The following is a 17,414-nucleotide window of genomic DNA, read 5'->3' on the forward strand; positions in this document are numbered from 1 at the left end:
ACTAGCCTTTTAACGGACGTATGCTATTTGAGAAGCGTACACGTTGGTTTGCGTGTATTATTAAGATGATTATACAAAGGGTACAAATTATATAAACGTTAAAGTTTAGTTACCAGGGTGCTCAATTTTGTAGAACCGATTGATAAACGTTTCGGATGAAACAACTGAAATCTTGTGATCCACCTTTTATGTAAAACCTATTGATAAACGTTTTGAATAAAACAGCTGAACTTTTGTAATCCACATTGATATACGGATTATGTGTAATATTAAAACTATGAACTCACCAACCTTTGTGTTGACACTTGAAGCATGTTTATTCTCAGGTTTCCTAGAAGTCTTCCGCTGTTTGCTTATATGTTAGACAAGCTATGTGCATGGAGTCATACATGGCATATTTTTCAAGGAAACGTTGCATTCACCAAATCATCACCATGTATCTTATTTTGACTGTACTGTCAACGGAAGTACTATTGTAAACTATTATTTACAGTGATTTTCTATATGTAGAAATCATCAGATGTTAAAAACCTTTGATTTAAATATTCATTTATGGTGTGCCTTTTCAAAAGAATGCAATGTTTACAAAACGTATCATATAGAGGTCAAATACCTCGCAATGAAATCAATGAATGACGTATTGTCCATATGGATTTGGAGCGATCGTCACATATACACACACATATATACAGTAGCTTTTCCTATTTTATTAAATAGTTTGTACCGATCATACGTCTCACTTTATTGATTGAGCATTCGAGTCTTTTCTCTCGACAAGACGAAAACTAAAAAAAATGATGAATAATTACTTGCACACTTATTACAAATCAATCACATAACCATTTTGGGTCATTCATCGACAAAACGAAAAATAAAATAAAAAAATAATAAATAGTTACTTTCTAAATATTTAGATACTTAATTAATGTTAATCAACTGTGAAGAACCGGCGCAAACACCAGGTCGCCCCACTAGTTATTATCATAACAGATCTACAATATTCTACATGATACATATATCCTATTCCATACTATCCAATTTCTTTATATTCCCTAACATTTGTAAATATATATACAAGTATTTAACCGATAATGTGTAAAAGAGTAGTGATATGATCAACCTAACAGCCTAATCCAAATTGATAACAATCACAATCATATTTATTATTATTTTTATACAAATAGAAAAATATAATACAACATGATAAAATTTATAGTTTATAATTTATATGAATGAATGAATTGATTGGATCTGAGATAAGAATACACATACCCCTATCGATCTCAACGTCAATTCAAAATCCTTGTCCATCCGTCCGACTGCAGAATTAAAGTGAGAATCGGCTGAATTAATGAATTAGGGTTTCAACGACACAGAGAATCGGCTGGATGAGTGAATGGAAAATGTAAGACGAAACCCTAATGTTCGTTCCCTAGTTGGGCGACCTGGTTTTGCGCCAGTTCTTTACCCTTGATTAACATTAATTACATAGCTAATTATTGAAAAAGTAACTATTTATCATCTTTTTTGTTTTATTTTTTCTTTTTTGTCGAGGAAGGACCCAAAATAGTTATTTAATTAATTTGTAATAAGCGTGAAAGTAATTATTCATCACTTTTTGTTTTAGTTTTCATCTTGTCAAGAGAAAAGACCCAAATGCTCGATCAATAAAGTGAGACTTACATCAACGATTTGTACAAACTATTTAATAAAGTAGGAAAAACTATTTATGTAATATATATATATATATATATATATATATATATATATATATATATATATATATATATATATATATATATATATATATATATATATATATATATGTATAATATCAATAAAACAGTTATTAGAAAATGAGTTACGTGGTTAATTTGTAATAAGGGAAAAAGTTAAACAATAATAAAGTGAAAATTATGTGATTTAATAATAATAATAATAATAATAATAATAATAATAATAATAATAATAATAATAATAATAATAATAATAATAATAATAATAATAATAATAATAATAATAGTTATTAGATAGTAAAAATTACGTGGTCGATTTATAATGAATGAGAAGTTTATGGTTAAATTATAAAATGTGAAAAGTCTGTGGTAAGTTTATAAAAACTATAAAGTTAACTATTATACAGGGGGTGTGGTTGAATTATAATAAATATAAAGTTTGTTGTAAGTTAGTAAAAAATATGTGGTCGATTTATAATGAATGTGAAGTTTTATGGTTAAATTGAAAAGTGCGAAAAGTTTGTGGTAAGTTTATAAAAACTATAAAGTTAATTATTGTAAAAGGTTGAAATGCCCCGTTCAAATTAATTACAAACGTTTCATATTAATTGATTTCTTTGCGAGGTTTTGACCTCTATATGAGACGTTTTCAAAGCTTGCATTCATTTTAAAATAACCATAACCTTTATTATTGAACAAAGGTTTAAAAGTATAAGTTTTGATTGTCGATCAAAGACAATCTCCTCAAAATATATGTATTTTACACACACCATTACATACTTGTCAACAATATATTATAAATACAATTCCCGAATGCAAGTTTATTTATTTAGAAAAGCATGATGACTCCAAATCTTGACGTTGAGTAAACATGCAACAGCGGAAGCTTTCTAATAATCACCTGAGAATAAACATGCTTAAAAAGTCAACAAAATTGTTGGTGAGTCATAGGTTTAGTTTCTATATAATAATCTTAACATTTAATAAGCCACAAGATTTCATTTAATTAAATGCGCATGATCATTACAACTGCAAAAATCATTCATACGATGAGTCACCTGCTAACCGACCTTAACATAGAGCGCTTAAGATATATGGCATCATACATTTCACTATTCAAATGTATGACAAGAACCCTTCGAAGTACTAAATCATTTCTACTATTCGAAAATGGGGGTGGTTGGTGCCCGTAGATCTACCTTTAGGATTGGCGTCAATTAGTGTTTTTCACTAATTCTTAGGTTACCAAGCATAATAATAATAATAAGTACAGATATCCGGTATAACAAAACAATCGTAGAATGTAGTTTCATGAACTTGTGCTTATTTTGTAAAACATTTATAAATTTACATGTATTCTCATCCCAAAATAATTTAGATAGTAAAAATGGGACTATAACTCACTTGTGATGATTTCCGAATAGATGGTAATAAGACTTGGCCTTTGACAAATTCACGAACCTAATAATAATATTCTTGTGTCAAGATATATATATATATATATATATATATATATATATATATATATATATATATATATATATATATATATATATATATATATATATATATATATATATATATATATATATATATATATATATATATATATATATATATAATTAATATTCCATACTTATGATACTTGTGATAATTTTAATTGTCCATTGTTAGTAGTCCAATGTTCGTAGTCCAATAGTCCGATAGTCCAACAGTATAAATATATATATAAATATAAATGCGTATATTGTGTTAGAATTTACTAACACTATAATATATTGTCTTAATATAATAAGACACATAATATCTATATTGTCTGAAGCAATCCGCGACCCATTGTATACATGTCTCAGGCTCGATCACAACTCAAAGTATATATATTATGTTGGAATCCACTTCGACCCACAGCTAACTCGAGATTACTGACAATGGTGTCTTATAGTTCGTTCCAATAATATATATAGAAGAAGTCAAAATGATATGTCAAAACTTTGTATACGAATCCACGGTGATCAAGTCATATATATATATGGTGCCTTACGATCTTTATTAAGACTATAATATATTGTCGTAGAACTTAATCACGACTATTATAAATTGTATTTCCATAAGTTCGGGAACAAGACATGTATAAATACATGTAGGATACAAGGCAAGTTAGCTAGGATAAGGTTAGCATCCATTTTTATTAATCAAAACCGTAGCTAAAAACAAATAAAAAAAAATCCAATTTTGTTTTACCCATAATTTCTTCGTTACAAATCTGTTTTGAGTGATTCGACCTGCCATAGTTTTGTATCGAACCGTTATTTATTAATCTAAACAGAAAAAGTATATATTTATAGTCAAAAATACAGCTTAGGTGTCAAATATAAGAAGATAGTTGGTGTGCGTAGAGGTGTATACGAAATAGTTATATTTTTACTACGAAATACTATTAAATACGATACAATTTTACACAAGTTATTTATTTTTTTATAGAGTGAGTATACCTAAACCTTGCTACAACACTTATAGGCAGTGTACCTAATCGTACAGTAGTGTAGTTTTTAGTAAGTCCGGTTCATCCACAGGGAACTAGCCAAGTTTAACGTTATATTTTTAAACTATATTTGTATAAATATAAATATATATATATAAGTAGTATTATTATTATAAAAGGGGGTTTTTTCCATTTAATAACCGGTTTGTCGATTTTAAAACTTTAGTCGCAGTTAAAATCTAATGTAAAATATTAAAAATAAATATAACTTAATTTAAAGCGTATAGTAAATGACAATAATTAAAGTGCGATAAATTAAAGTGCGATAAATAAAATGACGGTAAATAAAATTGCGATAATTAAAAAGTACGATAATTAAAAGTGCGATAAATAAAATGACAGTAGATAAAAGTGCGATGAGATATAAAATAAAGGAATTATGCTTATTTAAACTTCCGTAATTATGATGTTCGACGTGTTGATTTTAGTTTATTATCATGGGTTAATTGTCCTTTGTCCTGGATTATTCGATATGTCCATACAGTTTTGTCCATAATAGTCCATCAGTCATAAATATAAAGTGTGAGAGTCTTCGTCAAATTATCCTTATACCCGAAGTCAAATATTCCAACTAATTGGGGATTCGAACTGTAACAAGGTCTTAATACTTTGTTTAATGAATACACCAGGTTATCGACTGCGTGTAATCCGAGGTTTTATTACTTTGTTAACAATTACACCAATTACCCTTGTATATAATTCACCCCTGTTTCAACAAGTCTATTGATTATTAATCCATCCCCGTGTCTGGTCAAATGAATAATTATTGGTATTTATAGATATCCCGCCCACCGTACCCAGTCAAGCGTATGTGGTTATATATAAATACATCAAATTATAAGTCTATATATTAAATTAGTGAGGTATCATTTAGTTAATATAAAGCCCATTAATAGCCCATAGTCTAATTTCCACAAGTGTCGTTCTTTTATCCAAACCCCAATTATGGTCCAAAGCCCAATTACCCCGTCTTAATATTTTAGCCCAACATCACGATTACTTCAGCTTAAATAAGCACAATAATAACTTAGCTACGAGACATCAATTTAAAAAGGTTGAACATAACTTACAATGATTAATAATAGCGTAGCGTTACACAGACAGAATTTCGACTTACACACTTACAACATTCGCTAACATACCCTTATTATTATTAAATTAAAATTAAAATTAAAATTATTAATTTTATATATATATATATATATATATATATATATATATATATATATATATATATATATATATATATATATATATATATATATCGTGAGAGATAGAGAGAAAAAGGTGTGCATAAATCGGCTGAAAACTGTGAAATTTATAGATGTGGCCAACCTTTTTGCTCCATGCGATCGCATGGCATTTGTGCCTTCTGGCCATGCGATCGCATGGCCTGGGAATCCAGCTCACAATCGTTTATCTCCTAGTTTGCCGACGGTTTTTAATATATAATATAATATATACATAATTTTAAGAATTATTTATATATTATATTATATTTATGTGCATAGTTGACTTGTAATTTTTAGTCTGTTGCGTCGAGCGTTGAGAGTTGACTCTGGTCCCAGTTCCGGATTTTTGAACGTCCTTGCGTACAATTTAATATCTTGTATTTTGCATTTTGCGGCTCGTACTCTTGTAACTTTTAGACGTTTCTCATCAATAATTTGAACCACTTTGATTGTACTTTATACTTTTTAGCTTTTTGGTCATTTGCGTCTTCAATTCGTCGAATCTGTCTTTTGTCTTCACCTTTTATTATTTAAACGAATATCACTTGTAAATAGAACAATTGCAACTAAAAGCTTGTCTTTCTTGAGGGATAATGCTATGAAATATATGTTCGTTTTTAGCATTATCAAATATTCCCACACTTGAACGTTGCTTGTCCTCAAGCAATATAGTCTTGAAATAAAAATACTAGAATCACTTCTTTATTCTTCACACTTTGTACATCAGTGATTTTGATTTGGCGGTATAAACAATGATAGTAACATTGTGGTTTACAGTCCTACATGACTATGAAAATTTAGATCCTTAAGGAAATTGGATCTTTATGAAAACATTTGATCTTTTGAAAATTAAATCTAGCTTTTACCCTAGATAAGTTTTTCAGAATAACCCTTCACCAGTGTTTGCAAATTGTTTTTGTGGGTTTGGTGGGTTTCAGATTTGAAAATTTTAGCTCAAAACTTATGGTTTTGTGTCACCCACTTGCTAACCTTATATTGGGAAAGCAACACGTCCAGTTTACTTGCTCCGTATATTACCTTTCGATAAACTACCATCCGGTTGTAAAGGAAAGCGTTGAACAAGCAACTGTTAAGGCAATGTCCCGTGACATGCTTTTAATTATGGTCTATAACGAGCCGGATGCAATTACTATTCTTTGTAGGAGCAATAGTAAAGATCACCCTATAGTTTTTCGGTCTGGCACAAGGTACTGTCTTCGACCATGCTATGCAACCACCATTCTTACGGTTGACACTCGATTTGGTTCAGGTGACCTAATGAATTCCAGGTGAATTCCTAGGATTTTACGTTCAATGGTAATGAACGCATTAAAAATGGATTTTCAGAAAACAAATCGGTTTGTAATTTTGGTCAAAAATTTTTCTCGTTCAAGCTCGAGTTTAGATATCTTAGAATTCCATGAGTTTGTAATTCTCAATCTTTAAGGTCAATCTCAAGGATTGAGTAATATCAGTCTTAAAAGCTGATTTTTGATCTTTAAGGAGATTATCCTTTCTGGGAATCTGATTCATTAGTCTTATAAGCTAATTTGCATGGTGCCCCCCATTGTACGAGATAGATCCTCTCATAGTTAGGATAAGTCTGACCACTTGACAACCCTGTTTGATGCTGAGGTCCGTGGATTTCCAGTTGATTTTCGAGAAAACTTTTCAAGGTTTTTCGTAGACTCTATAACTGGTCTGGACAACAACTTCCTGACCTAAATCAAGAAGCGCGTTTCTTTTTCGGAAGACTTTACTTCCTTTTAATGATGGAATTGATTCATCGTGTAGATCCATCTTTCTTTCAAATATAATATAAGAAATTGGGTAAAACTGATAAAATTGTCCAAAACAAAAGTATCTTCAATTATTTGTACAAAAATAAGTGATATATGTTCTAAATAATTTGGTAAATTTTTCTCACACTTGGCTTTTATTTTCCTTTCTTTGCCTTTTTATTTTTCTCTATTCCATTTTAAATGAATTTTAACATTTTAGGTTGTTTCTCAATATATGTCCTTTCCAAGGTAACAATAATTTCGGTGTTAACACCTAGTTTTATCGTTCATAAATATGTATAAACATGATTTTGAGTTCATTTAGTTGAAAATTTTGAAAATTTTTACTAGAATTGGGTAGTCAGTATATAAGACTAGGGCCGTTCTTTATTATCAGAGAGCACTAGATTCTAATACAACTACTGCGTTACTAGTATTTTTAATGGTAACCAAGTGTTTAAGTTAAAAATTTTAAAAATCCGAAAGAATTTAACCCCTTCCCACACTTAAGATCTTGCAATGCCCTCATTTGCATGAAATCAGTAACAATTTAAATTATTGAGGGTAATTAGCGTAGAAAAATGATTAAATTTTACCAAAGTTTCCAAACATATTGGCGTTTGTTTGTTTGTTTGTTTTTTAAATCTTTAACTTATAAAACAAATAATTAATTAATTTTAAAATTTTGTTTCGTTCTATAATGAGGGTGTTTTGGTACGTTGACCTAGTCCGTCCCTCGACAAAATTTTAAAATTTGTCATTTTAAAGCGTTTGTTTTAAAAGCAAAGATTTATGGGTTTTTTTAATGTTTTTTGCATACTTTAATTCAATAAGATTAAAAATAATGATAATAAAATTTCTCGTCCCTCCCTTGGGTAAAGCAATTTCGGTTCAACGATCTAGTCTTCAACTCACGACGAATTTTAGAAATCATATTTTTAACTCAATGAAATAAAGTAAAATTTTGTTTTTAAATTCACACCAAACTTAAATTTAAAATGCATAAAATTAAAAATTCATATAAATATTATTAATATTTTTATACATTAATTTTACAAACTTATATTAAAAATATTAAAAATATTTGAAAACTTAAATATTTTGATTTTAAAAATTTATAATATTAATTTTAAAAACATGGTAAAGATAAAATTAAAAATCTTTTTGGTCTTTTATCCCCCTTTAATCAATCAAATATTATCAAAAATATACGCCCCTCTTTTCGGTAAAGTAATTTCAGTTCCATAACCTAGTTTTACTCCTGACGAATTTTTTAAATATTTTAGGTTGATTGATTAAAGATATTTATACCTTAAGAATAAACGGTAAATTTCGCAGTGATGTAATAAATTTTTGTATGATATCAATAATTTCGGTTACGCATACCTAATTTTATTGAATACCAATTTAATACTTTATAGCGAACGATTCAGCGTTTATTATCAAAAGGTTAAAAGTAATAAATAAATAAAAAAATAAAAACTGTACATACTTACCCGTGAGAAAGAATTCTCAGAGACCTGCTTTGGCCGACTCATAGGAGAGTCGTGTGATTTGGTTCTCCATAGCTACGTAAGCGTAACCTCGATTCTTCAATATCTTTTCTTCTAAACATATAAACGGTCCTTCTCTGCATAGAGTAACAAATTCGGTATTTGAATATGTTTGATTATTTGAACATTTACCTTCGTGTGACCATATTCCGCATTTATAACATCTTTCACGGTGTCGTGCTCTTCTTTTTGTTGCGGATTTTGATTTTCATTTACCAAAATGTATCTTATGATGATCTTTCCTGAGTTCTTTGCTTACTCCGTCCATTTTGCCTCTTATGAATGATACCAATTCACTCGGAAGGGTGTCATTATTACTTTTAGTAATCATAGCGTGTAGCATTAGACCATGGTTTAGTTCAAAGGAATTCTTCATCTCGTAAAACCTAAAAAAAAATAAAAATTCAGAATGGAGGGAGAAGACTAGTTCTTTAGGGTCTGCTAGGAAAAGACCATTCGGATTCCATTCTCGGAAACTACACGAAAACAGAATATCTAACTCTAATAGAAATACATATTACCCTAAAAAGATTCGAACCTTCCCACACTTAGTTAGCTGTGGTGTCGAAATTGTGATTAACTTCATCTTCAACTTCCATTGAACTATCTATGTAATGTTTAACTCTGTGACCATTAACCTTAAATTCAATCCCATTTGAATTTATTAATTCTACAGTTCCGTACGGGAAAACTCTTTTGACTATGAATGGTCCAGACCATCTTGATTTCAATTTTCCAGGAAATAGCTTGAATCGTGAATTGAAAAGAAGAACTCTGTCTCCTTCTTTAAATTCTTTTGAACTTCTGATTCTTTTATCATGCCATTTCTTTGTTCTTTCTTTATAGATTAACGAATTTTCATATGCTTCATGTCTTAATTCTTCTAATTCATTTAACTAACTTAACCGTAGACGTCCAGCTTCATGTAAATCAAGATTACATGTCTTCAAAGCCCAAAATGCTTTATGTTCAATTTCTACTGGAAGATGACATGCTTTTCCGTAAACGAGTTTAAAAGGTGTGGTTCCAATTGGAGTTTTGTAGGCTGTTCTAAAAGCCCAGAGTGCATCCTCCAATTTCATGGACCATTTCTTTGGATTTGATCCTACGGTTTTCTCTAGAATACGTTTTAAAGATCGGTTGGTATTTTCAACTTGTCCACTTGTTTGTGGATGATAAGCAGTTGAGGTTTTATGAGTTACTCCATATCTTTTGAAAACTTTCTCAAGTTGATTGTTTAAAAAATGAGTACCCCGATCACTTATTAAAGCTTTCGGTGTTCCGAACCTAGCAAAAATACGTTTTAAAAAGTTGACTACAACTCGTGCATCGTTAGTCGGGAGAGCTTGTGCTTCCGCCCATTTAGATACATAATCAATGGCAACGAGAATGTATAGATTATTATGAGATTTTGGAAATGGACCCATAAAGTCAATACCCCAAACGTCAAATACTTCACATACTTAAATGACATTTTGTGGCATTTTATCACGTTGACTTATTTTTCAAGCCCTTTGACATGCATAACAGGATTTGCAAAGAAGGTGTGCATCTTTGAAAATTGTAGGCCAATAGAATCCAGCATCATAGACTTTCCTTGCTGTAAGTTGAGGCCCATAATGCCCTCCTGTTGGTCCTGTGTGACAATGGTTTAAGATTTGACTAGCTTCATCTCCGAATACACATCGGCGTATTATTCCATCGGCACAACTTTTAAACAAATGTGGATCTTCTCAGAAATAGTGTTTTATATCACTAAAGAATTTCTTTCGTTTTTGGTACGACAACCCTTTTTCAAGGAATCTACATACTAAGTAATTTGCATAGTCTGTAAACCATGGAATTTCACTATAATCTATCTTCAATAGATATTCATCAGGGAAGTTATCTTGTATGGCTGATTCATTTAGAACTTCTAATTCGGGATTTTCAAGACGAGAAAGATGATCAGGTGCGAGATTTTCTGCTCACTTTTTGTCTCGGATTTCAATATCGAATTCTTGTAAGAGTAAGATCCAACGGATTAATCGTGGTTTGGCATCTTGTTTTAAAAATAGGTATCTAAGAGCAGAATGGTCGGTATAGACCATCGTTTTTGCTAGAACGAGATATGAACGAAATTTGTCAAAAGCAAAGACAATAGCAAGGAGTTCTTTTTCAGTAGTTGTGTAATTTTTTTGTGCTCCTTGTAACGTCTTACTAGCATAATAAATAGGTTGAAATCGTTTTTCAATCCTTTGTCCTAAAACGGCTCCCATTGCAAAATCACTTGCATCGCACATTAGTTCAAACGGTAGATTCCAATTTGGCGTTATCATGATCGGCGCATTAGTGAGTTTTTCTTTAAGAATATTAAAAGATTTGATGCATTCATCCAAAAAGATGAATGGAGCATTCTTTTCTAGGAGTTTATTCATAGGAGTGGCAATTTTAGAAAAATCATTTATGAAACGTCGGTAAAAACCGGCATGCCCTAGAAAACTCCTAACTCCTCTAACATTGGTGGGATGTGGAAGTTTAGCAATTACATCTACTTTAGCTCTATCCACTTCAATTCCTTCCTTTGAAATTTTATGGCCAAGAACGATGCCTTCTCTAACCATGAAATGACATTTCTCCCAGTTAAGAACTAGATTTGATTGTTCGCATCTAATAAGAATTCGTTCAAGATTAACTAGACATGATTCAAATGTATCACCGAAGACTGAAAAGTCATCCATGAAAACTTCCATGCATTCTTCTATCATGTCGTGAAAAATCGCCATCATGCACCTTTGAAAGGTTGCAGGGGCGTTGCAAAGTCCAAATGGCATGCGTTTGTAAGCAAAAGTACCATAAGGGCACGTGAATGTGGTTTTCTCTTGGTCCTCGGTTGCTATTGGAATTTAAAAATATCCGAAAAAATAGTCAAGAAAACAACAGTAACTATTTTCGGCTAATCTTTCCAACATTTTATCAATGAAAGGTAAGGGAAAGTGATCTTTTCTGGTGGCGTCATTTAATATTCTATAATCAATACAAACACGCCATCCTGTTACAGTCATAGTAGGAATAAGCTCATTTTTTTCATTTGTGATGACAGTCATGCCACCCTTCTTAGGTACGCATTGAACTGGGCTTACCCATGGACTATCAGAGATTGGATAAATTAAACCTGCATCAAGCAGTTTAATAATTTCTTTTTTAACAATATCTTGCATATTAGGATTTAGTCTTCGTTGGCGTTGCACATAGGTTTTATGACCTTCTTCCATAAGGATTTTATGTGTGCAATACGAAGGACTTATGCCTTTAATGTCATGAATCTTCTATGCAATAGCTGGTTTATGAGCTTTTAGCACAGAAATGAGTTGAGATTTTTCATTTTCTGTAAGAGAAGACGATATTATTACAGGTAATTCAGATTCACCATGTAAATAAGCGTATTCCAAATGGTTTGGAAGTGGTTTTAACTCTAATGTCGGTGGTTCTTCTATCGATGATTTGTATCGATATCAGTCTTCTTCTTTTAGCATTTGAATTTCTTCTGTTGTTGGTTCATAATCATTAGCTATGAGTGTAGCTAACATTTCAGCTTCATCAATTAGTTCAGTTCCTTCTCCTAAAGAACATTCTCCTGTTCCTTGTAATTCTGGAAATTCTTCTAACAATTCTGCATGTGAATCTATAGTTTGAATATAATAACATGTATCATCTGCAGATTGTGGTTGTTGAATGACTCTATCAACAGAAAAGGTAACACTCTCGTCCTCTATACTTAGGGTCAGTTTCTTACCGAACACGTCTATTATTGCTTTAGCCGTGTTTAAAAATGGTCTTCCTAATATGAGAGGAACTCGAGAATCTTCTTCCATGTCCAGAATAACAAAGTCTACTGGAAATACTAAAGTACCAACTTTAACTAGCATGTTATCCATTATCCCTCTAGGATATTTTACTGATCGATCGGCTAGTTGTATGCTTATTCGTGTTGGTTTCAATTCTCCAAGGTCTAGTTTAGCGTATAGTGAATACGGCATTAAATTTATACTAGCACCTAAGTCTGCCAATGCTTCTATTGAACTAAGACTACCCAGAAAACATGGAATTGTGAAACTTCCTGGATCTGATAATTTTTCTGGTATCTTATTCAACAGCACTGCAGAACAATTAGCATTCATAGTAACGGCCGAGAGTTCTTCCATTTTCTTTCTATTTGTGATTAGATCTTTCAAGAATTTAGCATATCTAGGCATTCCTGATAACACATCAATGAAAGAAAGATTGACATTTATTTGTTTAAACATATCCAAGAATTTGGATTGCTCGGCTTCAAGTCTTTCTTTTCTCATTTTACTCGGGTAAGGAAGTGGTGGTTGGTATGGTTTAACATAAGGTTTAGCTTTAACTGTGTTATCTTCATTAACCTTTTCAACTACCGGTTCTCTTTTCTTCTCTTGCTCAGGCTGTGATTCTTGTGTAGTAGGAATAGAGTCATCAGAAATTACAGGTATTTCAGGTGGTTTAAGTGTAATACCACTTCTTGTGGTAATGGCTTTAGTGTTTCATTCCGGGGGTTAGCATTTGTATCGCTAGGTAGACTCCCCGGTTTCTTTCACCTATCAACCTTGCTAGGTTACTCACTTCTTGTTTCAGATTTTGAATAGAAGCTTGTTGATTTCTAAATGCTTGAGCATTTTGTTCATTTGTTTGTTTCTGAGATGTGAAAAATTGAGTTTGAGATTCAACTAGCTTCGACATCATATCTTCTAAATTTGACTTTTTATCATCGGTTTGTGGTGGTTTGTTTTGAAAAATAGGTCTTTGCTGATTGTAAGTATTGTTAGATACTTGTTGATTGCTAGGACCTTGTTGGTTGTTGTATAGAACATTTCGGTTATAATTCTGATTTTGATTGTAGAATGGTCTTGGCGGTTGATAATTATTTTGATAATTATTTCCAGGCCTTTGGTTCATGTATGAAACATTCTCTCTCTGTTCCATTGTTTGTTCAATACTGAGAAAATCTTTTGTCAAATGTGGTCCTCCACACTGCTCACAACTAATTCGTATTGAGTGAATATCTTTAGTCATCTTTTCCATTCGTCTCTCGACAGCATCTATCTTTGCGGAAATGGAATCGAAGTCATGGCTAGAATCGGCTCTAGCTGCTTTAGATGATTTAACGATATCTTTTTCTTGATGCCACTCATGTGAGTGGGAAGCAGTGTTATCAATAAATTTGTAAGCTTCAGTTGCGATTTTCTTCATAATGGAACCACCAGCTGCTATATCTATGTCTTTTTGTATAGTGATGTCGCATCCTTGGTAGAATATTTTTACTATTTGATAAGTGTCTAAACCATGTTGCGGACATCCTCTCAATAATTTTCCAAATCTTGTCCACGCTTCATACAGAGTTTCATTTGGCTTTTGCGTGAACGTAACTATTTCTCCTTGAAGTCTCACGGCTTTAGATGCCAGAATGAATTGTTTAAGAAAATTTTCAACTAAAACGTCCCATGTATCAATCGCCCCTTCAGGTAACGATTCAAACCAATCTTTGTCTTCTCCTTTTAAAGTACAGGGAAATAACATGAGATATATCTGTTCATCCTCCACTTCTCGGATTTTAAATAATGTACAGATCCTATTAAAGGTACGAAGATGTTCATTTGGATCTTCCTTCGGCGCACCACTAAATTGGCATTGATCAGTTACCATGTGTAGGAGTTGTCCTTTGATTTCATAATCTGGCGCATTAATGTCTGGTTGAGTAATTGCGTGACTTTGGCCAGTGCGTTTAGCTCTCATTCGGTCTTCCATACTTAGAGGTTCCAGATTTTCCATGATTGAATTTGTTGAATCTGAATCACTAGAGGATTCTGATTTAATGGTTTGTTCCTCGACAATCTCTGGATGAGTGATTGGTGGTTCCGGAGGAAAGATTAATGGTTCAGGATCTCTGAATTGTCCCTGAATATCCTCTGGATTCTCAATTGTGAGGTCGGGTTCAAAAAATGGATTATCGAAAATTTGAATTGGAGTACTTGGTCGACTGGATGACGATTCTAAAGAAAAATCAACGGCGATAATATTGGCTAGATGTTTTGATCGAGTTACAGGTGGTGAACGTATAAAAGGTGGTGAACGTTTTGCTCGGTGCATTCACTGAATATCCTATTAGTTATAAAAGGTAAAAATTATATAAGTTATCAATTTAATAGACTTTTCTGATTTTGCCCACGTTTCGAATAGCCAATAGATGCAGCAGGTTGCCAGGACCCTTTAAATCGGAAGCCCACAACTCGTCACTAACAAATCTAACTATTACTACGAACCTGAAAATTTTGGATGTCTATCAATTTAACTACTTAAAATAATTTTTCGTCGAAGTTTAAAGAAATTTTAGAGAAGAAATAGAAAATTCTATGTCCTAAAAACTAGAGCGTCGAGAAATAAGAAAGAAAAAGAGCGCGTCGTAAAACGTCGAAAAATAAAAGGTTGAAAAACAATAATAAAAAGAACGCAGCGCGTCGAAACTTAAAGTCTAAAAAGTAAAAATAAAACTTACGTCTAAAGATATTAAAGCTTAAAAGAAATTCTATATCTAAAACGGCAATAACTTAAAAAGGTACTAAAAGTTATAAAATATTAAGGCGATAAGCACCGTCGTAAAATTTTAAGGCGCCTAAATCTTAATCTAAAGAAAAAGCATTTAAGGGATTTTACGATAAATCCTAAAAATCTAGAAATAAAAATAACTACGACAAAATACTAGATTAAAAACTAATTACGAACGATAAAAATACAAATATTACGAATAAAAAAATATAAAATATAAAAATAAAACTTAAAGTTGTAAAAAAAAATACAATTTTTGTAAAAATATTATTTTTATATTATTTATTTTATAAAAATATTAATTTATAACTAATTAAAACTATAATAAACTAAATATTACAAATTAATTAAAACTAAAATTAATTAATATAATAATTAAACCTAATTAGGGTTTATAATAATAATAATTAAATTATACTCCGTAATTAATGCAGTACCAGGTTCAGATATGGCGTGTCAGAGCAGCTCATGTGACCGCATGAGTTGTAGTGCTTCTATCCATGCGATCGCATGGATCCAAAAACCAGGCCAGAATGTTGGGCTTCGACGGTTTTGGCCCAATTACACTTTTAATTATTTTTTTTCTGTTTTTAATAAAATAAAAATAAAATAACTTAAATAAAACTTATAAATAAAAAAATAATAATTTACTTATTAGTTTTTATAACTTTTAACAATAAAAATATAAACTTTTTAATTTAAACACTTAAAAATATAGAAATATATTTTTCTTTTTATGTTTTTAAATTTTTATATTTAAAACTTTTTATATAGATATATATTTTTTTATAGCGTTTCGCTTTCGGCGTTGTTGAAGTCCCCGGCAGCGGCGCCAAAAATACTTGATGTGCATAGAGGTGTATACGAAATAGTTATATTTTTACTACGAAATACTATTAAATACGATACAATTTTACACAAGTTATTTATTTATTTATAGAGTGGATATACCTAAACCTTGATACAACACTTATAGGCAGTGTACCTAATCGTACAGTAGTGTAGTTTTTAGTAAGTCCGATTCGTCCACAGGGAACTAGCCAAGTTTAACGCTATATTTTTAAACTATATTTGTATAAATATAAATATATATATAAGTAGTATTATTATTATAAAAGGGGGTTTTTACCGTTTAATGACCGGTTTGTTTATTTTAAAACTTTAGTTGCAGTTAAAACCTAATGTAAAATATTAAAAATAAATATAACTTAATTTAAAGCGTAAAGTAAATGACAATAATTAAAGTGCGATAAATTAAAGTGAGATAAATAAAATGACGGTAAATAAAATTGCGATAATTAAAAAGTACGATAATTAAAAGTGCGATAAATAAAATGACAGTAAATAAAAGTGCGATGAGATATAAAATAAAGGAATTATGCTTATTTAAACTTCCGTAATCATGATGTTCGACGTGTTGATTTTAGTTTATTACCATGGGTTAATTGTCCTTGGTCCTGGATTATTCGATATGTCCATACGGTTTTGTCCATAATAGTCCATCAGTCATAAATATAAAGTGCGAGAGTCTTCGTCAAATTATCCTTATACCCGAAGTCAAATATTTCAACTAATTGGGGATTTGAACTGTAACAAGGTCTTAATACTTTGTTTAATGAATACACCAGGTTGTCGACTGCGTGTAATCCAAGGTTTTATTACTTTGTTAACAATTACACCAATTACCCTTGTATGTAATTCACCCATGTTTCAACAAGTCTATTGATCATTAATCCATCCCCGTGTCCGGTCAAATGAATAATTATTGGTATTTATAGATATATATTCCGGCCACCGTACCCAGTCAAGCGTATGTGGTTATATATAAATACGTCAAATTACAAGTCTATATATTAAATTAATGAGGTATCATTTAGTTAATATAAAGCCCATTAATAGCCCATAGTCTAATTTCCACAAGTGTCGTTCTTTTATCCAAACCCCAATTATGGTCCAAAGCCCAATTA

The sequence above is a fragment of the Rutidosis leptorrhynchoides genome, chromosome 5 (genome assembly GCF_046630445.1).
Source record: "Rutidosis leptorrhynchoides isolate AG116_Rl617_1_P2 chromosome 5, CSIRO_AGI_Rlap_v1, whole genome shotgun sequence".
Lineage (NCBI taxonomy): Eukaryota > Viridiplantae > Streptophyta > Magnoliopsida > Asterales > Asteraceae > Rutidosis > Rutidosis leptorrhynchoides.